Source organism: Lissotriton vulgaris, chromosome 1_1, assembly GCF_964263255.1.
Source record: "Lissotriton vulgaris chromosome 1_1, aLisVul1.2, whole genome shotgun sequence".
In the NCBI taxonomy this organism is placed as follows: Eukaryota; Metazoa; Chordata; class Amphibia; order Caudata; family Salamandridae; genus Lissotriton; species Lissotriton vulgaris.
The window spans coordinates 732,536,449-732,558,866 of NC_141685.1; the positions used below are offsets into that span (position 1 = coordinate 732,536,449).

The 22,418-nt window shown below is 43.9% G+C and overlaps 1 long non-coding RNA gene across 1 annotated transcript in view; it reads left to right on the forward strand.

The window, feature by feature from the left end:
- Positions 1 to 1,348: 1,348 nt before the first annotated feature.
- Positions 1,349 to 22,418, forward strand: part of LOC147747726 (uncharacterized) — a 45,037-nt gene continuing 23,967 nt past the window's right edge. The window contains exon 1 of the long non-coding RNA XR_015299686.1: positions 1,349 to 1,588. This is a non-coding gene — a long non-coding RNA (uncharacterized LOC147747726). The remainder of the gene's footprint in view (positions 1,589 to 22,418) is intronic.

Genomic DNA, 22,418 nt, shown 5'->3' on the forward strand with positions numbered 1-22,418 from the left:
TTTATCCAGGCCTCGATGTGCGTACGTGGGAGCGGAGGGCGATGCCAAGGTGTCTTTGTATTTTTGTCAGTATTCGTGTCCCACATGGTTTTAGTGTGCATTCTGATACGTTTTTTAATGCCATTTTTAGTTTTTGATTGATTTATTTTCGTTGATGGGTAAAGGAGGAATGTTATGTTGGCAGATGGTGCATCTTAACAACCAAATGTGAGGTGTGTGGAGAGATAAAAGGTCCGAGGGGGCCAAGCTCGGACCTTGGGACTCAGCATACCGGTGCTGTGTCTCATTATTACTGCTTTGGAGCTGTACCTTTTCAACGTTCCGACTCTCCAGGCCTCCTATGCCCCAGAAGGATGAGTTCATGTCAAGAAGTATTGTGTTTGCTTCAATCAAATATACTGTATGAATAAATACCAAAAAAAGTGTTTAAAAATTTCAATTAGGTAATGTGTGTGCATCGGCACCCCGCCCCTCTCTGCTTCGAGATCAGAGCACAGAGAAAATATCGTTAGTCGTTAATACTTGACAACTACGTACTTTCCCTCATTCTGTGCTTGAAAAATTGACAAAGTGAAAGCCAGAGCAGAAAATCTACGGCGGCCATTTTAAAACGGTGCCCTTCATACGTAAATGTACCTAGATAATGGCTGCCGCCCATTCTATATTGAGCACTTCGAGTTAGCACCGGTTTACGTTTTTTTGTTAAGCATAGGAATAGAAAGTGATTTGCTACAATCACGTGATGTGTAACGTATGCCTAGGGGAACCGAGCACGCACGCCGTTATTTAGCTACAGAGTATGACGGACATCTTGGAAAGGTGTTTAAAGTAAGCAGGGGCGACTGTAACTAGCAAGCGCTTTGAAACAAGGCGGACATTTTGGATTGTGTCCCAAAACATTATCGGGTTACAAAGTTGAAACTATTTTTCTCTCTGTTTAAGGCGTTATAAAGATGTATATGTCAAGACGCGATATATTCTTGCCGTTGACATATTTGGTACAAAAACATGCTACAATTAAGACTCTCTGTGGATTATTCTCTTGTCGTCTCTTGAAAAGCTCCACATCAATGTATCGGGTTTTGTTTTGCTTTTTGTTGAAAGGATTCGCAGTGTCACTTATAAAAATAATGGTTTACCTCTGCAAAAATGTGGATATTGTTCACACTGGGCAAATAAAAAACAACTTTTGAAAACGGTATTGCAAACTATCAGTAATAAGAAACGTTTAATTATATGTCCACCTGACTGTGACTAATTATTGTCTGTACAGGGGCTTTCCTCTACAAAGATAGTTCAGGAAAAGCGTTGATTTTCGGGGGTTCTCGTTGTTTTTTCCCTCTTGCGATGTCCGTTCCATCATGGCGAGTTTCCTTGAGTCAAGCCATATCATGTTAAGCGCATGTTTGGTGCTGCAGGTGCGGTGCCCCTAGCGCCGAGGCTCTTAGACACTACAATCCACTCTCCGCCTCTTCAGGAAGCAGCGCGCAGAGCAGGAAGGGAGCGGCTGATAGGTACCATCAGGCGGGAGAAACAATGTCGGGCCGCACAAGAAGAGCGAGAAAAGAAGAACAGCCTCCTTCTGCTGGTGAGTGTTTTCGGGAGATTTTAGTCGCTGTCTCGGGTATCACGGCAAACAGGGCTAGCCTTCCACCCAGAGACGTCTTCTATAGGAGTAAGGGAAGTAGGCGGATACGTGTTCAAAAAACGGGTCCAGGGTGGCCCCATTCATGTAGATGATAGGAAAAACCACTGACAGCATTAGAGCTAGGCAGGTCAGGTGTAAGGGCTTTAAGTGGGCCGGGTCTCAAGGGGTCTGAGCACTGGCAGTTTTTTTCAGGGGACCTCGAAACGGGTCTCTATCGGGCTCTGTTTTGAGCCCTGACACAGGCGGTCCGTTTTTTTCCCGGACTGCAGTGATAGCATTTTGGTGCACTGCAGTCCGGAAAAAAGTGCCAGAGCGCAAAACAGCCCGATAGAGACCCGTTTGAGGCAGCAGGCACTTCGATGTGCGCTGCTCACGCTGCTCACTTCTCACTACTGGAGAAGTTACATCATGACATCATGCCAGGTGAGTTGTAGGGTAAGGGAAATCCTTTAAAGAGTCATCTTCTCTCTGGATTTCCCTTCTCTTTTTGAAACTCGGGAGCAGCAACATTTTGGTAGGGTCACCTGGGCTTTAATTGGAAACTTTGTCAATATTATATACAGGCCATAGTTCCAGCTTATTTATCTTCTGCAACTAATAACCATTGACAAAGCCAATAGTCCTTACTTGTTGTAGGTATGATGTTACTTGTTGTATCACATATCTGGAAGCAATGACAGAAACAGCAAAATACCAATCAGGCGGCACACTATGCTAAGCACAGATTTTTAGCACAAGTGTTTTAAAGCCACGCCCCTAATTACACTCGCCACACCCCTTTGAGAGACCCCCCAGTTTTTTCATCCCACTTAAAGCCCTGGCAGCTAGGGAGAGTTGAGCAGAGGAAGTCGGTCTTTCTTGGCTCTAAGAGCCCATGTATAAGATTTCATAATATTTACCTTATAACATCATGTAAAATATGACCAAAGAGCCTCTGAATTGTAATACAAAAAAAAGTGTATTTAACACTCAGAAGCGTTTCGTAATAATGCTTCAAATAGAATCACCGATTTGAGAGGCACTGGCGGCCCTCAAAATTTTGAACAGGTGCAGCACCGAGGATGGGAGTGCACACAGCTTGATGTATGCGCATTCAAATCCTTTTCCAAGAGATTGACACCTGTTTTCACGTATAAAGCATAATTACTTAGTCTGTGGCGAGACTGTTCCAAATAACAATGACTTACCCCGTTATTGTAATTTCTTAATCCGTGGAAAAACAAAGCATCAATTTTATTTTTTTAAAGTTTTGTATAGCGCTAGCTAGACCCGTAGGTATCAGAGCGCTTCACATACACATTGTGAAAAACAGAAGAGACTTACATTACCTAGAAGGCTGACAGTAAGTAAGCAAACCACGGATAAAGAATACAGCATGAACAATAAATCACTGTGCAACGGAGGGGGAGAGAAAAAAAAGAAAACAAGGTGATTAGCATAGTCCGTTTACCAACAATCCTTGAATGGGAGTAACTCGGAATATTGAGGTCTAGGTTAGTTGACGTTGTTCAGGAAAGTATTTGTTAAGGAGATGGAGTTTGAGGTCCCTTTTGAAACAAGAGAAGGAGGGGTTGCATCTGAGGACTCCAGGGAGAGCGTTCCATATCCTGGGAGCGTTGCCAGAAAACGATCGCTATTGGATGGTTTTCTTTTTCATTTTTGGCGGAATGAGAAGGATTGAGTTGGAGCTTCTCTGTGTTCTGGCTTGACCTGCTCTTACCAGTTTGCTGTTCAGGTAGTTGGGGGCCGGAGGGTGGAGGGTTTTGTGTGTGATGCAGGCCAGCTTGTAAATACATCTCCCTTACATAGGAAGCTATTTGAGGGAGTTGAGAGCTGGAGTAATGTGTTTAAATCTTTTTACTCCAGATACAAGTCGAGCAGCCATGTTCAGTACTGCCCTTAGAGCGTCTAGGTGAGCTTTTGGAGTCCCTGTAAGGATGGCGTTCCCGTAGTCGATTTTAGAGAGAATCGGGGATTGAACTACTGTCTTAAGGTCATCATGGGGAAGAAAAGGTTTCAATTTCTTGAGATGTTTTAGAGAGAAAAGAGCACTCTTTGCATAGTTTTTGATGTGGGCCTCCGTTGATATGTTCTTGTCGAGGGTGATGCCTAGAGACTTAACTGAGTCAGATAGAACAAGGGGCAGTTTAGGACAACCAGATTCTTGAGCCACTCTTGGATAGGACAATGGTTGCTTTTTGGAGAGAATAGGATCAGTTCCGTTTTATCTGGGTTGAGCTTTAAGTGGTTTACGTTGAACCAAGTTTGGATCTCCGTTAGAGTGGTATTGAGGTGTTGGATGTGATCAGAGGACTTGATTTTGAAATAGATTTGGGTGTCATACGCGTAAAGGTGGTAACTCACTCCAGCTTTTTTCAAGATGATTGTGAGGGGCTCCATGAAGAGATTGAAGAGGAACGGGGAGAGAGATCGAGCCTTGTGGTACCCCAAGTGTGACTTTTGTTGGCTTCGAGAGACAGGAGTTGATTTTATTTTGTTGCGAGCGATGTTGGAGGAAAGAGGTGAACCATTTTAGTACAGTACCATTGATGCCGGAGCGCTTCGATAAGGTCTCCAGAAGAGCTGGATGATTTACTGTGTCCAATGCCGCAGATAGGTAAATAAGGATGAGTAGGCAGGCATCACCATCATCTAAGGCTTTGCGAATGTCGTCCGAGATTTTGAGTATGGCTGTTTCCGTGCTACAGCCTTGCCTGAATCCCGATTGAAAGGTGTCGAGGAGGTTGAACTCATCAATGTGTTTATTGAGTTGGTGGGGAACACATGACTCCAATGTTTTTTCAAGAAATGGGAGGTTTGAGATGGGTCTGAGGTTGTTAAGATCATCAGGGTCGGCCCTGGTTTCTTGAGAATTGGCGTGATTTGTCCTAGTTGAAGGGAGTCTGGGACACAGCCTGAGGTGAGAGAGGCGTTGATGATTTTTGTCCAGAAAGGGGAAATGGTGTGGTTGAGTTCTTTTATGATTGTGGAAGGGAGGGTGTCCATGGTGTGGGAGGAAGGTTTTAGATTAAAAATTATCTTGAAGACCTCGTTTTCCGCCATTAGCTCAGTCGGACCAGTGCGCATTGTTTTTTAGCTGGAGGCCTGTCCGATTGTCCTTATTTAGAACTCTTTCTGCGTGGTCAAGGGAAGTAGAAGGGGGCAGGTTACGAGGGAAGGGGTGTTTGCGGTTTGTGTATTAGTGAAGAAGGTGGCAAATTCTTCACATCGCTCATTTGTGGCTTCGATATCTTGAGAGGGAGAGCCGTTACTTTGGTTTTTGACAATGCAATTAAACCAGATCTCAGAGACAGCAGCTGAATTTTCAGGGTGCTGACTTGGAATAAATATCTCCTGAGTGAGTGCTAAGAAGGTCAGATCTGCTTTAGAATTAGAGAGATGAGCATAGTAGTGTCATCTGTGTGAATTTTTAGTGTTATTTCAAACCATGAAAAGGTACAGTAAGCAGTATTATTGATTAGACTCCACCTTCATGGTTCAAGGTGCGAAATAGGGATAGGGAGTTAAGGCACAGATTAATCCCAGGAAATAGGCTATTTGAATGTGTTTAATCTGGATTATTTCCTTCATCATTGACGATCAACATTATGACTGGTAAGTGGCCCTTTAATTATTTATGGAATCAGATTATAAAACCTCGATTGATGGGAGCTGGTTGCATCTTATATTACTGTTAATGGGTTTCTGCCTTCAGTTCTGATGAACTTCAAACTAGTGTGCCATAGTGTGATGATAAACACTGTGACAATTAGTATTGTGAATGGCAAAGTAGGGCATAGTCCCTGGTGCTGGCTGGCTTGAGTGGTTGAGAGTGATTGGTATCAATCATTCGCAAACACTGGCACTTGGTCACTGACGAACTAGGTAATGTGCCACCGCCCCTTCATGCCTTTAGAAAAGGTAAAAATGTGAGGGATTTTGTTGTTAAATCTCTACTACCTTCACCCTGCACCCCAGGACAAAGCACTCTTTGGGGACTCCCACAGGTCAAGGGACATCACAAATGTGGCCTATGTAAAGCCTGCCCGATGGCTAAAGAAATGATGGAATTCACACATAACGGCCGCACATATGCTCTAGAAGATCACAGCAATTGCAATTCCACTGGAGTTATTTATGCCATCAGTTGCCTATGTGGCTTTCTATACATAGGACAAACGACTCAGAAAATCAAATGCCGCATACTACAGCATTGTAGCCGCATTAGATGCCAAGCCAAGGGGGCACCCCTAGTTGAGCATTTTTCAAACTTCGAACACACACCTGACAGTCTCAGATGGTGGGTCATAGAAAAAGTCAAACCCAACCCAAGAGGTGGTGATTTCGCCAATATACTGAGCAAACGCGAGTGTAGATGGATACACTCTTTAGACACCATCTCATGAGGGCTGAATGAATCTGTGGAAATGAACAGAAGGTAGCGGTTATAAACTAATCCCATAGTATCTTCAGACCTCACTGATAAATGAGGTCTCAGCATTAGGTTCAAGTACAATTGTATAGGAGAACCACCAATCATTTTAATTTTCTCTGTATATATGCCCACACATCTAATTATCACTGCAATTTTAAACAATGTGGAACGGCCGTACTGCATTGTAATCTTGAATATGATCGTTATGTGGCTCATATAATAGCCCTTGTTCCACTATGTATATATTTTCGTCAGACATAAGTACATTGCCCAAGAAATGTTTTATCTGTATAGCCATCATTGCAGGTATCCCGTGGTGAATCAACTGTGATCTATGTTCCACTATATATAACATGTACCGCATTAGTTGCAACTTGTATATAATGAAGTCCTTTTCCTAATTTATGTCTAATTGTATAATGTATTCAACCTTCCAGTAATATGCATACTGTGTGTAATGCCTATTCGGTACCTACGAGTGATGCTCTATATGCCTTTATTGTTATTTGAGTGTTCGCATATGAGTCCTCATTTTTGTGGTCTTGTGCATCAATTGTTGGTTTAAATTATGCATTTTTGTGTATACACTTCACTGTATATAATGTGCACTTTTAATTTTCCCTGAGCAAGTACCACTCTTACTTGAAACAGCTTTCTTCTAAAAATCCGTCTCCCCGTGCTTTCTCCAACAATTCCACCCCAAAGAGTCGTGAGATGGCCGCAGCCATATCGAGCTGTCTGTGTAAAGGGTGGCAACTGCATTCTACAAGTGTGTTATTTACTAAATAAATAGGAGGACTGTATTTCATCATATTTGTTTTCCTTTTCCCTCTTCTCACTACAGCGCTGCTTCCGCTTCACATAATCTCTCTGTATCTTCCCTTAACAACACTTCCTGCCCTGGACTGACCTTATCATTGTAAAATAGCTGCAGGAGTTTCTTGCTCTCTTTCTAGAGGGTGTCACTGGAAAAAGGGTATACCCTTTTAAGTCACTGGAACCTGGGTGTAGTACAGTACATGGAAATAGGGGTCCCAGTACACCGTGTATTTAACACCCTGGCTGCTAGGGGTTTTCCCCTCCTGTGCTCCATTCAATCAATCCCCATTGTTCATGACCAGGTCAGCTCGTCATAAGCACAGCTCCACTGTGCCTCATTACGAGCTGACCTTGTCATGAGCATGGAAGGGTTTAAGGAGTAAAGTGAAACACTTGACATAAGAAACATAAATATTTTTTTTTAAAGTTTGATTTATTGAGGAATAGAGAAAAAAGGGGGGGGGGGAAAGAGTTACAATAAGTAGATGGATGAAAAAAGCAATACAATAACAATTTCATAAAAAGTAAGCATTACAAGCATGAGAATTATGATCATAACATATGAGTATAAATAAAATAAGTGAAATACATTATATTGAGACTTAATAATTATAGCAATCAAGTAAAAAGAAAACAGGTAATAAGAAAAATCATACATACATCAACTTCAACTGTTGCAGGATCAGGAGAGGGATGTGCAGGAGCAGAGGAAGAAAGATATGTTATCAAAGGAAGCCAAATCGGGTCACGTTTGACAGCTAGGGAGATGGGAGATATATAATTGGTATCCAGACGATGGTTGAAACAGACTGCATTCCACCAAGACTGATAGGAAATATTTGCAGCCTGTATCCAGTTTGAAGTGATGATATGAAAAGCTACAGCAATGAAAAGGTAGAGTAAAGGGTAGTGGTTGGGAGAATAAGGAAGGTCCGATGAAAGGGAGCCTAGAAAAACTTGTGAAGGTGAAAAGGGGACCTGAAACTGGAGAATATTTTGTATGCGCTGCCAAACTAGCTGCCAGAATTGAGAAGTAGGAGGACAATCAAACAGCATATGCTTGAGATCTGCAGAGGGGCAAGGACAAGACCAGCAGGTAGAGGAAGTATCTGGTGAAAAACGGGATGAAGCAAGTGGGGTAAATAAAGTTCTGTGATAAATGAAGTATAAAGTTTGGGTAGTGTTAGCAGCTCTTATGAAGTTTAGTCCAAATTTTATCCCAAAAAAGTACAGGCCAATTCTGAGAAAAGTCCAACTCCCAGGCAAGTTCAATGCGAGATTTCAATCTATCATCGGTAAAACAGAAAGAATTATACAGAGCGGATGCAGAAGGAGAAGTTTCCAGTAAGAGGGAAGTGGATCTGCGGTCTAAAGGAATATCGTTGGAAGGTGAAAGAGATTGAAGATAAGAGATCAAGACTGGATAGAGGGCATTGTATTGTGATCGGGCAGAAGCAGGCAAAGAGAAAAGGGATTGAAGTTCCTGGAAGGAGAGAGGTGTATCCTGAGAAAGTAGTTGAGAAATCCTATATATTCCTCTGGAGTGCCAAGTTTTCCAATAAATGGTGCGGTTGCGGATTTTGAAAAGTGAGTTGTTCCAGATCGGTTGTTCGTGAGTGGTAGGGAGGGAGGGATAAGATGAAGATAAGTAGGGAGAAAGAAGATTACGAGAGTGTGAAATATAATAGGCGTGCGAAAACGAGTTAAAGGAGACGTAAAGGACAAGAATTCGCGGAAGGTAAAAGGGGAAATGTATGAGGATTCCATACTTAGCCAGACAGGAGGATAATGAGGCAAATTAGACGAAAACCAGCGAATTGGTTGCTTTAAGGAAAAAAAGCTCGCTTATATTGTTTAAAATCAGGAAAACGTACTCCAGATTCAGCTTTGTCTCTTCGCAGAGAGGCAAGAGCTATTCGAGGGCGTTTACCGTTCCATAAAAATTTCAGTAATAAAGAGTCAATCTTTTTAAAGAAAGAAAGAGGAATGTGTAGAGGGAGCATGTAAATAGTATAGAGAAGCAAGGGGGATAACTTCATCTTTATAAAGTTGAGCCGGCCCCACCAGGACAAAAATAGCGGATACCAACGAGTGATAGCCGTATCCATTTTTTGTAAATATAATCAAAGTTTAGTTTGATAGTATCGGATAATAGAGGATCAAACCAAACTCCTAGGTATTTGATTTTAGATGGTTGCCATGAAAAACCTGTAGATGAAAAAAGATGTTTCTGACAAAGAGGATTCAAAGGCAAGATTTCACATTTGTCGGCGTTCAGGCGGTAACCAGAAACTGCAGAGAAGGAAGAGACCTGCTGAAGAAAAGAAGGAATAGAGGTAATAGGATCGGAGCAGTAAAAAAGAATATCCTCGGCATAAAACGAGAGTTTGACTTGTTGGGGCCAAATTGAAAACCAGAGATAGTGTCATCTAAGCGAATTTTAGTAAGGAAGGGTTCTAAGGCTAAAACAAAAAGTAAGTGAGATAAGGGGCAACCTTGTCAAACCCCTCTATGTAAGGAAAAATAGTCAGAGGACATTCCGTTAACAAAAATAGAAGCTTGAGGATCGGAGTAACGTAAGGAAATAATAGAAATGAATTTGGCAGGGATGCCAATCCAACGTAAAGCCTGAAACATAAAATCCCACCCAATCCTATCAAAAGCTTTCCCCGCATCTAGGGAGATAGCTGCGAAAGGAAGATTCAAAGAAGAAGCCTTACTAAGTATGTTAAGAAAAACCCAAGAGTTATTAGAGGAAAGACGCCCCTTGACAAAACCAGATTGTTCTGGGCTAATTAGATCCGGTAAAAGGGCGTCCATGCGTAGAGCTAATATCTTCGCTAGAATTTTATAATCCGTGTTAACCTAAGAAATTGGTCTGTAGTTTTTGCATAAGGAGTGATCCTTATCCTCTTTGGGAATTAAGCAAATTAAATCTTGTTGAAAAGAACCGCTAGAGGAACCGGCATCAGAGAAAGATTGAAATAAGAGTAAAAGTTTAGGAAGAAGAAGAGAAGCAAAGTGGCTGTAGAATTCGATAGTTAACTCATCGGGCCCTGGAGATTTGCCATGACGAAGTTTAGATACAGCTTGGGAAATTTCAGAAAGCGAAATGTCCTGTTCCAGGGTGTGGAAGTCGACATGTGAGACCGAGGGAGATGGGAGAGAATGAAAGTAAGAGAGGAGATCATCCGACGTCGGAACTCGTTCTGGGTTATAAAGGGTATCGTAAAATGTAACAAATTCAGTGAGAATATCTTTATCCTTAAATGTGGATTCGCCGGAAGAAGTTTTAATAGACTGAATCTTTGTATGTTCCTTACGAATCTTTAAATAATTGGCGAGAAGCTTCCCCATTTTATTCTTACCTCCATAAAATCTGGAATTACATTTAAGCAGAATATTAGAAGCAGCGTCGGTTATGAATTTGTTAAAGGAGATTTTCGCTGCAGTAAGTGCTTTAAGGGAAGAATCAGATTTAGATGCATAATAGGCAGTTTCTAAAGCTTTAATATCAGCCAAAATTTTCTCCGACTTGGCCTCTCGAAGTTTCTTTCGTCAAGATACAAAATTAATAATAAAACCTCTAGAGGCTTCTTTGAATGAATCCCAAACCGCAACAAAAGGGAAGTCAGGGGTTTGATTTAATAGAAAAAATTCCTTGGCAAAGGCAGTGAATTCGGTACAAAGTGGGTTCCAAAAGCAGAGCATTATTAAAACGCCATCTGCCGGGGTGGGGAGAGAATGGGAGTAGATCAAGATCCACAAAAACTGGGGCATGGTCGGAAAGTAAGATGGAGCCAATTTCAGAATGGATAGCGTGTTGGGACAGGGATTTACTAAGAAAGATGTGGTCAATGCGGGATTGGGATTGGTGAGGAGGGGAGAAAAAGCTATATTCTCTAACATCAGGATTACACAATCTCCAAATATCTACTAAAGCATTGTTTTGAAAAGAATTTACAAACTGAGTGTGCATTCTAGAGGGAACAAAATTGACTTTTGAGTGGCGGTCAAGGAAGGGGTCAACAATCTGATTAGTCTCCACCGAAAAGTATGTAATCCCCAGAAAGGGAAGACAGCTTGGCAGAGATAGAAGGCCAAAAGGATCTATCGATCCCAGTAGGAGCATACACATTAAAAAGGGTGAGAGGGATGTTATCTATGAGTAAAGTAACAATAAGCCAACGGCCATCAACATCACATTCATGAGTAATCGAGAAAAAGAAACCTAAATATAAACAGAAAATTCATATATTTCGAGGGAACGCTTATTTAATCACATTGTGCCTACAAGTTCAGTATTTCACACAAAAAGTATCATCATATAACCAGAAAAAACATTTATGCTCCAAGATGTGAGGGAAAAACAGGGGAGCTTTTTTAAAACGCTTGAGCAAGACTTAACAATTTGAAAAAGCAAAACTCCAGTCCATTATGCCTGCAAGGACAAAAAGAGTAAAACAACTTTTGGCGCTGCTTGCACTTTATTTGTCATTGTGAAATATCCACCAGCGTGTCCAATTCAGTGTGTAAAACACCAGCTACATGTATTATTAGATAAAAGTACTACTTTTAAACATGATTGCCTTACTTTCCGCCATAATACTGCTTACACTTCACTTATTTTCCCCTGTGCCTTCCCCCAACACCACCTCCCTCCCGCCCAAAAGTATGCAGAAATTACTTTTATATGGCAGGATGCCTAGCTCCCATTTCTGTGTGACACTTCTCCATCCCCCAAATCTATGATACATACTTTATTTAAAGGAATATGCTCTCGGCCTTGTAGACCTTTCCTTTTGCATTATTTATTAGTATTTACAGCCAAATGAAGCAGGACATTCAGCTTCCGGACCTTTTCTATTGGGACCTTGGAGGCCACTGCTCATTACCTGCCCTCCACACTTAGTATGCAGCCTGTTACCATATTGGGTGCATATCAATCAAACAGGCTCTACCAAATCTATGGGACTGTGTAAAAAAGGATGTTCTCTGTGCTGCCGTTATGAGTGCATAATTTCCGTTTGGAGGACATCTAATTAATTCTGTAACCTATTCTTCACAGAAAAGAAGACCACACAGAAATGTTATTTCCTTGTTTTTTGTGCAAAGAGAGACCATCATTTTGTGAAACATGCTTTGTAAGTGCAGTGTGTTAGACAAGCATATAGGAATGATAAAACATTTATATGACCGTCTTTTGATTTGCTCTCGACTATAAACATGCACTTGGGGTTTCTTAAATGTTTTCAATCAAATTAAAACTTGTAATTTGATTCGGCAAAACGGAATTGAAACACAAACTACCAGTAACATTGGTATATTTAATCTGTATTGAAACATATTTTCTTTGGAAATGAATACTGGCAACTCCTGCAAGAACCCGGTTGAAAGTGAAAAGAGCTGGAAAAAAAAATCACCTTTTTGTTCATGATGAAGTAAAAACATTAACAGGTATGATATCAGGCCTGTGGAGTTCGAGTATTCAATCTTTTTGCAAGGCAGTGGTAACTGTCCAGGGTAGACTAGAACAAATCACTAACACAAGGTTGCTTACTATTGGCACTCTTGTGCAGCGCTATACGAGCACGCCTGATATCAGACTGTGCTTTAGCTGCAACATAAAAAAAAGTCCCGCCAGTAGTGAGCTGAAGTTTGATATTACATTGCCCACCGGTGTTACCAGTAACTTTGGCATCTCAGTTGACACAGTGTTAACCAATCTGAGAGCACATACAAGTAATTCCCTTCAGGGTGTGCACTAAACAAAAACATCACTCCTATATGTTTTAACAAGCAATTATCAAATGGTATGGTGAAATTTGCCTCACTACAGCAAACATACGAATTAGGACAAACAGAATATTTCCGATACATGCAGATCAGACACTCACTACAGGTCAACATCCCGTCTGGAACAACGCTCCCGGAATCCTCCCCTCTAGAGGACAGACTGCTGGACGGCCATCTTCCGGAGCGAGCTATCTCCCTGACATATAAAAAACGAATACACCACACCCTGACCCCTTGCTTCCACTCAGGAGGAAGGGGGAGGCTGACTGTCTTGAGATGAATGGAGGGAGGCACTAGCATCTCCCAAAGAAGTAGCAATATCAGCAAAACTAAGGCTGATACAATTTAAAATATTACATCAAGTCTACATCTCTGGTATACGACTAGTATTGATGGGCAGGAGTGAGGATGGGCTTTGTAGGAGACAGCGGAGAGGTAGGGACGTTCCTCCACATACTATGGGAGTGTCATCTTATACAAGACTACTGGAAATGGGTGCACAACTGTATGCGTACTGTCTGGGAGTTGGACTTGCGACCCGAAATTAAACAGTGCCTTTTGAACATATGGGAGCCCACAGACTTGTCAGCAAAGGATAGGATATGGGTGACTCTCGGGCAGATAATTGCAAAACGCAACATTGCACGTCTGTGGGGAGCGGGAACACCTCCAGCACTCAGTGCATTGAAGAAAGACATGGACTGGTGCATGCTGCAGGAGAAGACAGTCTATGTGGCTTGGGGTTGTCCCCGGAAATGGGTGGCAATATGGTCGAAATGGAATGTATACCGGGGCAACCTGTGTGAACCTCCCCATATCCCTTCCCTTGACTAACCATTAATACCTTAATGTTTTTTCTATAATGCTTCCATCTTGTGTGCTATGACATCGGAGGTGGTATGTTTGTATAGGATTCTGTGACTGCAACACTGTAAAATTGTAAATCCCTGTGTGTACTGACCAACAAGTTTACTTTTGCAAAAAAAAAAGAATTCTAAAAAAAACCCAAGCAATTATGTTTCTTCACATACTTCACCAGTAGCTGAAATTAATTCAAGCATTCCACCCATTACTTTTAGCTTGTTTGTCAGTGCGATACTGTAAGCCCAAGTAGGCATGCCCAAATATGGGCCCAGTGCGCACTGTGGCACAGTACTCGCGCTATACTTCACTGGTGAGTCCTAACTAGAAAGAAACCTGCCTGGCGTTTTTTGTGGTCCTGGTTATTTTTAGAATGTTCAGAAGGTATGTCTTGGAATTGTTGCATTCTGGCCTGGTGATGGTCGGGAAGCATTTCACATAATTTCAACACTACCTTTTTTTTTTTTTTTTATTTATTTTTTTTTTAAACTTTGTTTATTGAAGATTTCAAAGTGAACACAATGCATACGACAGAATAAAGGCGTTGCAAATGTTACAGCAGCAATTATCACATGACAGTGTTACATACAGGAAATGAATTAATCAATAAAATCGCAAAAAACCAAACCGATATCGGTCAGTACAGCAGTGAATTGCACGAATTTGGATAGTTAAACGTTCCCAGTTCAAAGCATCTGATTATAGATTAGGCAACACAGTAGTAAAAACCAGATGAATAAGCATTTGCAAGTCGTCATAAAGAGGGAGATTCATGCAAGGAATATAAAAGTTCATGGCATGTCGAGAAGCAAGGTTACATGTCTATTTCAAGGATTCAGTTAACATGGCGTAGTATTGAACATACAGTTTAGGTAGACCACTCATTCACTCAGGCCTTGTTACATGTGAACCAAGTGATTTCTCGTGCTCTTCCGCCTCAGTCGCTTAATGTTCAGATGTAGGGGTGCTTGCCCTCGCCTGTGCCCATTGCATAAATGGTTCCCATATGTCTCTGGGTCTAGACGCAGAGGGCATCAACTCCCAATAGGTACCGAGTTGTGCGTGCCCATAAGTAACATCAGATAGCGAAGCTGCAAATGTAGGCAGTTTTTTCCGACCCCATCGGAGAGCAATCTGTCGCCTAGCATATAATAATAGAAGGGCATGTAGTTATTGCCTCGAAGTCCAGTCCCAGGAGTCCTAAATGTGGGGATGGATCATCGGACCTCCCAACTATCTGATTCACAGCATCAAAGAATTAGTGCCAGTAACCCGCAAGCAGAGGGCAATTCCAGGCTACATGTAGGAAGGTAGCATTGTCAAAACCACATCTCCAGCATTTAGCATCTTCCCTCAGATGCATGCGATGGAGGCTAATAGGGGTGCGGTAATATCTATGAAGAAATTTAAAATGTATGAGGCGCAGTTTGTAGTTAGGGGAGAGTTCCAAAAGCTGTTTACAGCAATAGGACCATTGCACATCAGTTAGTGATGGATCCAATTCCCTATTCCAAAGTTGCATGGAGGTTGGCACTATGATCGGGGCTTGGTCTTGCATGCTAGTGTATAGGCGAGTAACCAATTTTTTCGGGGAGGCTCGAGCTAATATGTTTTGGAGGGCAAGCAGTGTTGGGAGCTCTCCCAGAACGACCGACATGCCGCCCTCAATTTAAGATAAGCAAACAACTCCCTGAACGGAACAGCTGAACCCCCTTCCTCTACCTGCGGGTCCCTGAACACATCATCTGGGTATATATTGGCGAATGTGCGTAGTTGGATGCCTCACAATGATATTTCACCTCAGCTTTCTTCCAGGCAAGGCAGCATTGGGTTGCGTCTCAGTGGAATTGCAGGTGCATACAGTAGTGGGAGGCGAGCTCGCCGCTGTAATTCGCGCCATGCCCAGTGTAAGGTGTTGGCTAATTCCACATCGATAGCGGGTCTTGGGGCTTTTTGGTACAGAGCCACTCCCAAGGGCAATGGTGCCATCGAGTCAAGTTCCACGACAACATGCGGTTGGTAGGGCGTTGGGTAGGCCCAGAAATGTAGGAATTGAGCTTGTGCATACAGATGCATGTCCGGAGCTCCCAGTCCCCCCTGTCTCAGCGGCAAGGTTAATAGAGCCCAGGAAATCCTGTCTTGACCGCCTGCCCACACCAGGGATAGTAGATGGGATCAAAGGCAACTAAAGAAGTGTTTCGTGAGCGGGATCGGGATCTGGATATCTGCAAATAAATAAAGAAACTTAGGTAGGATCACCATTTTCGATAGGGCCACCTTCCCCGCGATTGAGAGGGGTAACTTCGACCAGATTGCCACCTTACTTTCTAGCCAGTTAACAGCTCGCCCAAAATTCAGGGACCAAATATCTTGGAGGTTACGACTGACCCATATCCCCAGATACTTGACTTCTTCTGCTTCCCAACGAAGCGGAAATTCTGACTTCACCTCAGGTGTGTTGTCTGTCAAAGGGAAGATTACTGATTTAGCCCAATTTATAGACACTCCAGACAAACAGCTGAATTCTACACATTCACGCAGCAGGGGGTCCAGATTGTCGGCGGGGTTCGAGACATATAGGGTGACATCATCAGCATATAGAGAAATTAATAAACTGCGTGTACTAAAGCCTATCCCTCGAGCAGTGTGATGTTGTCTTATCCTGGCTTCAAGCGGTTCCATGGCGATAGCAAAGAGTAGAGGAGATAGGGGACAGCCCTGTCTTGTGCCTTGGGAGATTACGAATGAGTCGGAGATCATGCCATTCAACCTCACCCTTGCCGTCGGTTTGGTATAGAGCAGCCGCACTTGAGCAATAAACATCGGACTGAATCCCATGCGCTCCAGAATGCGGAACAGGTAAGGCCACTCGAGGGAATCAAATGCCTTCATGGTGTCCAAAAATACGGCCACAGCATGCACAGTAGGGTGGAGGTAATGTAGCACTGAGAAAATGGTTCTAAGATTATGGGATGTAGAGATGCCTGGTATGAATCCCGATTGGTCCAGTAAGGCCACCATCGGGAGGAGGGGTTGTAGACGGTCAGCTATGAGTTTTGCGTAAATCTTTACGTCCACATTGATGAGGGAAAGGGGCCTATAAGAGTCCAATGACCTTTTTATCTTTATCTGGCTTTAATAGCGTCATAATCAAAGCTTCCCTCATTGAAGCAGGAAGAACCCCTATTTCTAGTGACTCCGCATACACAACATGCAATTTTGGTGCCAGTTCTTCCACATACGTTTTATAGAACGCCGTGGTAAGGCCATCTGGAAGGTGCCTTATTTAATGGTAGTTCCTTAATCACCTTAGCAATATCTTCTATTGTTACTGGGAGATCCATGTATTTGCGGTGCATGTCATTAAACCAAACCAGCCCGATTGAGTCTAGGAAATCTTGAAAGTGCTCTGGTAAAGTAGAATGTGTGGTAGTGTATAAATTAGAATAGAAGGCTCGAAACTCCTGTAAGATCTCAGGTTGCCCTATGACAGCATGGCCATTTGGATTATTTATCGTGTGTATGTATGTAGTCTCTTTGGTATTGCTAATAAGTCTGGCTAGGGTACTACTTGGTCTGTCGCCCTCCCCATATCTTCTGGCTTCAGCCTGCTTGCCCAGGAATTTGAGCTCCCGTTGGGCCTCTTCCGCAAAGTCCAACAATTTTGCTTTTAATTCTGCTGCTATCTCGGGGTTGGGATCGATACAGAACATGTTTTCAAGTTCTTTAATTTTCCCCTCCAGGGTAACGATAGTGCCCCTGATGGCTTTGAGGACTCCCGCCTGTCTTGCTATACACTGTCCCCGGATGACTACTTTGAATGCGTCTCACAGTACCGACTCAGTGGATACCGAGCCCGAGTTTAAAGTAAATTAGTCTGTGTGTGAAGGTACGGTCTTGAGGCGGAAGCCGGGACCAGTAGCGATTTGTTCATAATACTGTGAGTTTTTAACTGCCTTTTAAACTCCTTATTGCCAAGTGTTTTAAAATTGCGTATTTGCACAGATTCTCCTTTCCAGGGGGCTCGAACCGGAGCTAAAGCCTCTGTGGGTCCCGCCATCTTGCTTGAGGAGCTGGGCGAGCAGACTAGTGCTCTGCTCCTCCCGCCCCCACGTGCATAAAAACCCGGATGTTGATCGCACCCCCACTGATCTAAGAGTGTGTGTGTGTGTGTGAAGGTACGGTCTTGAGGCGGAAGCCGGGACCAGTAGTGATTTGTTCATAATACTGTGAGTTTTTAACTGCCTTTTAAACTCCTTATTGCCAAGTGTTTTAAAATTGCGTATTTGCACAGATTCTCCTTTCCAGGGGGCTCGAACCAGAGCTAAAGCCTCCGTGGGTCCCGCCATCTTGCTTGAGGAGCTGGGCGAGCAGACCAGTGCTCTGCCCCTCCCGCCCCCACGTGCATAAAATGGTACATCGATACAGGGAGCGCAGCGGACGGGCGCAGCGGGCGCGCCGAAGGCTCGTCAAAGGCAAGCCCGTCTGCGCCCGTCCGCGCCGGACCCGTGCCTAGGGCCAGAACCGCTGCTCCGATCGATACCAATTTGCCCCCGAGGCTGATTTACTCCAGCGATGCGCTTAGAGCTTGCAGATCCACATCAAACGTTGAAGGCTGCACTATTCTGGGAATGGGTATTAACACAGGGAAGGCCGTAGCATATGTCCAATTTGCTCATTGTCCCTGCCAAGACTGAGCTGGGATCCGGTTGCGCCCCCCAGGGACAACAAGGATAAGCCTCCTAGGAAAAGTCAAGCTTTGGTGAAGTGTCTTTTACTTGATGCCAGATCCCTGGTCAAACATAGTACTGAAATAGCGGAATTGATCCAGGACACGGGTGTGATGATAGCTTTCATCAGAGTCCTGGACCGATGCCGCCTCTGGCCCTGACATAGTTACTGCCACCCCACCGAACTATGTCTGTTTCACCCAAAACAGAGAGAAAAGGAAAGGTGGTGGCCTTGCCATTATTTACCACCGCTCATTCAGAGGGCAATTTCATCAGGGGCCCGGAGGCCCTGATGAGTCTCTTCTCTTTAATTTTACCCTATCTGACCACCAAACTTTTAGAGGTGGCTTGGTTTATAGATCTCCTGGGTCGAAAGCACCTTTTTTTCTTGCTCTGGGCAAAATAATAGAAACCGTCGCCACTGCCCCCACCTTTACTTTATTAGGTGATTTTAACTTTCACCTCGAATGCAGTTCGGACCCGGACACATCTGATCTTACAGACATGCTCCAGGGGCTGGATCTGAAGCAATTGGTCAATGGTCCCACCCACAAGGCTGGGCATACCCTGGATGGTATCTTTTCAAATCACCCAACCCTTACTGTATTATCAATCCAACCCATACACTGGTCTGACCACGCAACAGTCTATTTTAATTTGGCCTTAGACTCACCGGGGAGACCATCCAGAATTAGACCCACCCTTCGACAGATTAGGAAATGGAATGATATAAAACATGAAGAGCTGGAATACGCTTTAAAGTCAACTCTGGAGCCGCTTTCAGGAAATACGGAACAAGCAACCCAGGCCTACACGAGATGGCTTGAGGATGCATGTACACATCTTGCCCCCCCTAAACGTTTTCTCCCTACACGGGCGACTCCTTCCGCCCCCTGGTTCCCGAAAGAGATCAGAGACCTGAAAATTGTGTGCAAAAAAAAGGAAAAAATTTGGCGGACAACTTTTAGTGAGGCAGACAAAAAAATTCTAAACACTGAGCAAAGAGCGTATAAAGAGAAGATCCAGCAAGCTAAGCGAGCTTTTTATACGAAGAAGGTTAAAGAAGCCAGCAATGCCCCAAAAGAGCTGTTTCGAACGATATCCTCTCTAGCAATCCCCAAAACCATAGAGGTACCCCCCAGTCTCCTTCTTTGCGAGAAGCTGGCTACCTTTTTTCGGGAAAAAGTTGAAAAACTCTTCTCTCCCTTAGATAATCAAATAAAAGCTTCACTGGAACTCCCCACTAATATAGTGGAATCAGACAACGGCCTAGAAAAACTGCTATTGTTTTCCCCAAATCAGTGAGGAAGAGGTCACGAGCCGACTCCAGAAGATAAAATCTGGCTCCCCTCACGATCCCTGCCAGGCCTCTATTACCAAATTTAGCGCCAGACTCTATTGCCGCTGGACTCACCCCCCTCCTCAATCTCTTGCTGGATAGAGGGGAATTCCCTGCAAAATGGAAACATGCTTCCATTTTACCCCTCCTAAAAAAAAAAAAACAATCTGGACATAGCCGATTTAAACAATTATCGGCCTATTGCAAGACTGCCCCTTCCAGCCAAAATTATTGAAGGCTTTCTAAACACCCAGCTAAGCACCTATCTGCGAACAGGAGAACATCTAAACCCTTGCCAACAAGGTTTCCGTGCAGAACACAGCACGGAATCCGCTTTAATTAAATCAGTGGAAGATATTAGAAAGGTGTTGGATAGAGGAGGTAGAGCTGCCCTGATCCTGCTGGACCTTTCCGCGGCCTTCGACACGGTCCATCACAAATTGTTGGTGGACCGGTTGAGGGCCTGCGGAGGTCAAGGTAAGGTGCTGAAGAGCTTAAAGGCCTTCCTCTCCAACAGGACTCAGGTGGTCGCACTGGGGGACTTCGAATCACGCCCCTTTTCGCTTCCCTGCGGAGTACCCCAGGGCTCCTCCTTGAGTCCTACTCTTTTTAATGTCTACGTTTCCACGCTAGCCCCGATAATTCGAACCTTTGGATTCAACCTCACAGCTTATGCGGACGACACGCAGATAGTGGTGTCCGTGATGCCGGGGGACACAGATAGCACTGCGGACAGGTTCAAAGGCTGCATGCGTGAAGTGGGTACTTGGATGGCCTACAACTGTCTTAAATTAAATTCTTCTAAGACAGAGGTGCTACTCTTTGGCTCCAAAGTTAATTTCTGGTCCCCGAGATGGTGGCCCGAAGAAATGGGAACCCTGCCCGTCCCTGTGACGAAAGTAAAAAATCTTGGCATCCTGGTGGACGATCTATTGTCCTTTAAACCTCAGATTAAATCCCTGGTATCATCCACCCATTTTGTTCTTAAAACAATCAGGAAAGTGCTACCATTTTTGGAGCAAGAACATAGGAAAACAGTGGTCACCGGTCAAATTCTATCTCGGCTAGACTACTGTAACAGCCTCATGCTGAATGCCCAATCCAGCATACTTAACAAACTACAAACACTACAGAATGCCGCCGCACGCCTGATAACAGATACACCCAAATTTGCATCTGTGGCACAGGACCTGGCAAAACTTCACTGGTTGCCAGTGCGGAAACGAATCACCTTTAAATCACTCTGTGTGGTCTTCAAAGCACTTCATGATCTGGGCCCCAAATGCATGAAGGAATTATTCTTCTGGTACAAACCTGCAAGATCTCTCAGATCTGGTCAGCAGGCGTTGGTATCAGTCCCCAGAGTCAAGAGAGCTAGATGGGGTGGGAGGAGCTTTTCCTCAGGAGCAGCAGTACCCTGGAACAAGCTTCCCCTCCACATCAGACAATTGCCCGATCTCCTATCCTTTAGAAAGGCACTGAAGACTTGGCTCTTTACCCATTAAATCACCTACCCACACATACCAGTTTTAAATCCGCCAGCTCCAGGACACCTCCGGGTAACAGAGCGCTCTACAAATGTAATAAATAAATAAATGATGTCTTTTCTAATTTCCTCTTTAAAGGCTTCATCTAGTAGAGCGTGTGGGGGGAGGCGCCAGCTAAAGGCGCGTGTAGGTACGTCTGGGATCGCCAATTCTAGTAGGCAGCGAGCATGGTCAAAGAGTGAGCGAGCCAGGCCACAAACCTCCACCGTCCGGGCGGCCACATCGGGGGAAACCAGCCAGAAGTCTAACCATGACCATGCTGCGTGTTGGCTGGATATACATGTCCCCTCACGGCTATCTGGGTGTCGCATTTTCCAGATGTCGATCAAACCTCCCTCCAGCATAATATCATGAAGAGCCTGACATGCATGTGGGTGCAATGGCCTGGACGCACCTCTGTGATCTAGGGTGTCATTTAAAACCACATTAAAATCGCCTCCCCAAATAATGGTAGAGCAGTCCATCACATTAAAACCACATTAAAATCGCCTCCCCAAATAATGGTAGAGCAGTCCATCACATTAAAACCACATTAAAATCGCCTCCCCAAATAATGGTAGAGCAGTCCATCACATCAATCCTGGCCCAAACATCTCTAAAAAAGTCTAGCGCGTCCGTATTCGGACCATACACTGCTGCTAGCACCACCGGTTTACCATTCAATACCCCATGTAGAACAATATACCATCCTTCCGGATCAATATGTGTCTTGCGCTCCCTCCAGTCCAGCCCTCTTAGTACAAGCAGTGCAACCCCTCGAGCATAGTTTGAATATATAGCAGAGTAAGTATTCCCCCATCTGCTATGTTTTAGTTTTGTGGAAGGTTGTGAATTGAGATGTGTTTCCTGTAAAAAACAGACCTCTATACCGTGCCTCTGTAGATATGTATGCATTAACCTCGCTTTTCTGCCATCATTCAATCCCCGGATATTCCATGTCAGAATCTTAAGGATTTCCTTAGTCACTCCCATCGATATTTTGCCGTCAAGATGTGCCCACCCTCCAGAAGACAGCCACCCGAATTGTGTTGTATGGTGATGTGGAGCTATTCACAGATGACCGATATCTTACCAAACACCCAACAGACCCCAACCACCTTCCACCCACTCCAACCCCCCAATCAGGTTGTGTCAAATCCCCCCCATAGTCACGAAGAGCGTGGAAACTAGTAGAAAAACTACACATTGGGAATCACCCCTCGGAGGCGTGGCAGCACGCACATACACCCCTGTCCTCACAGGG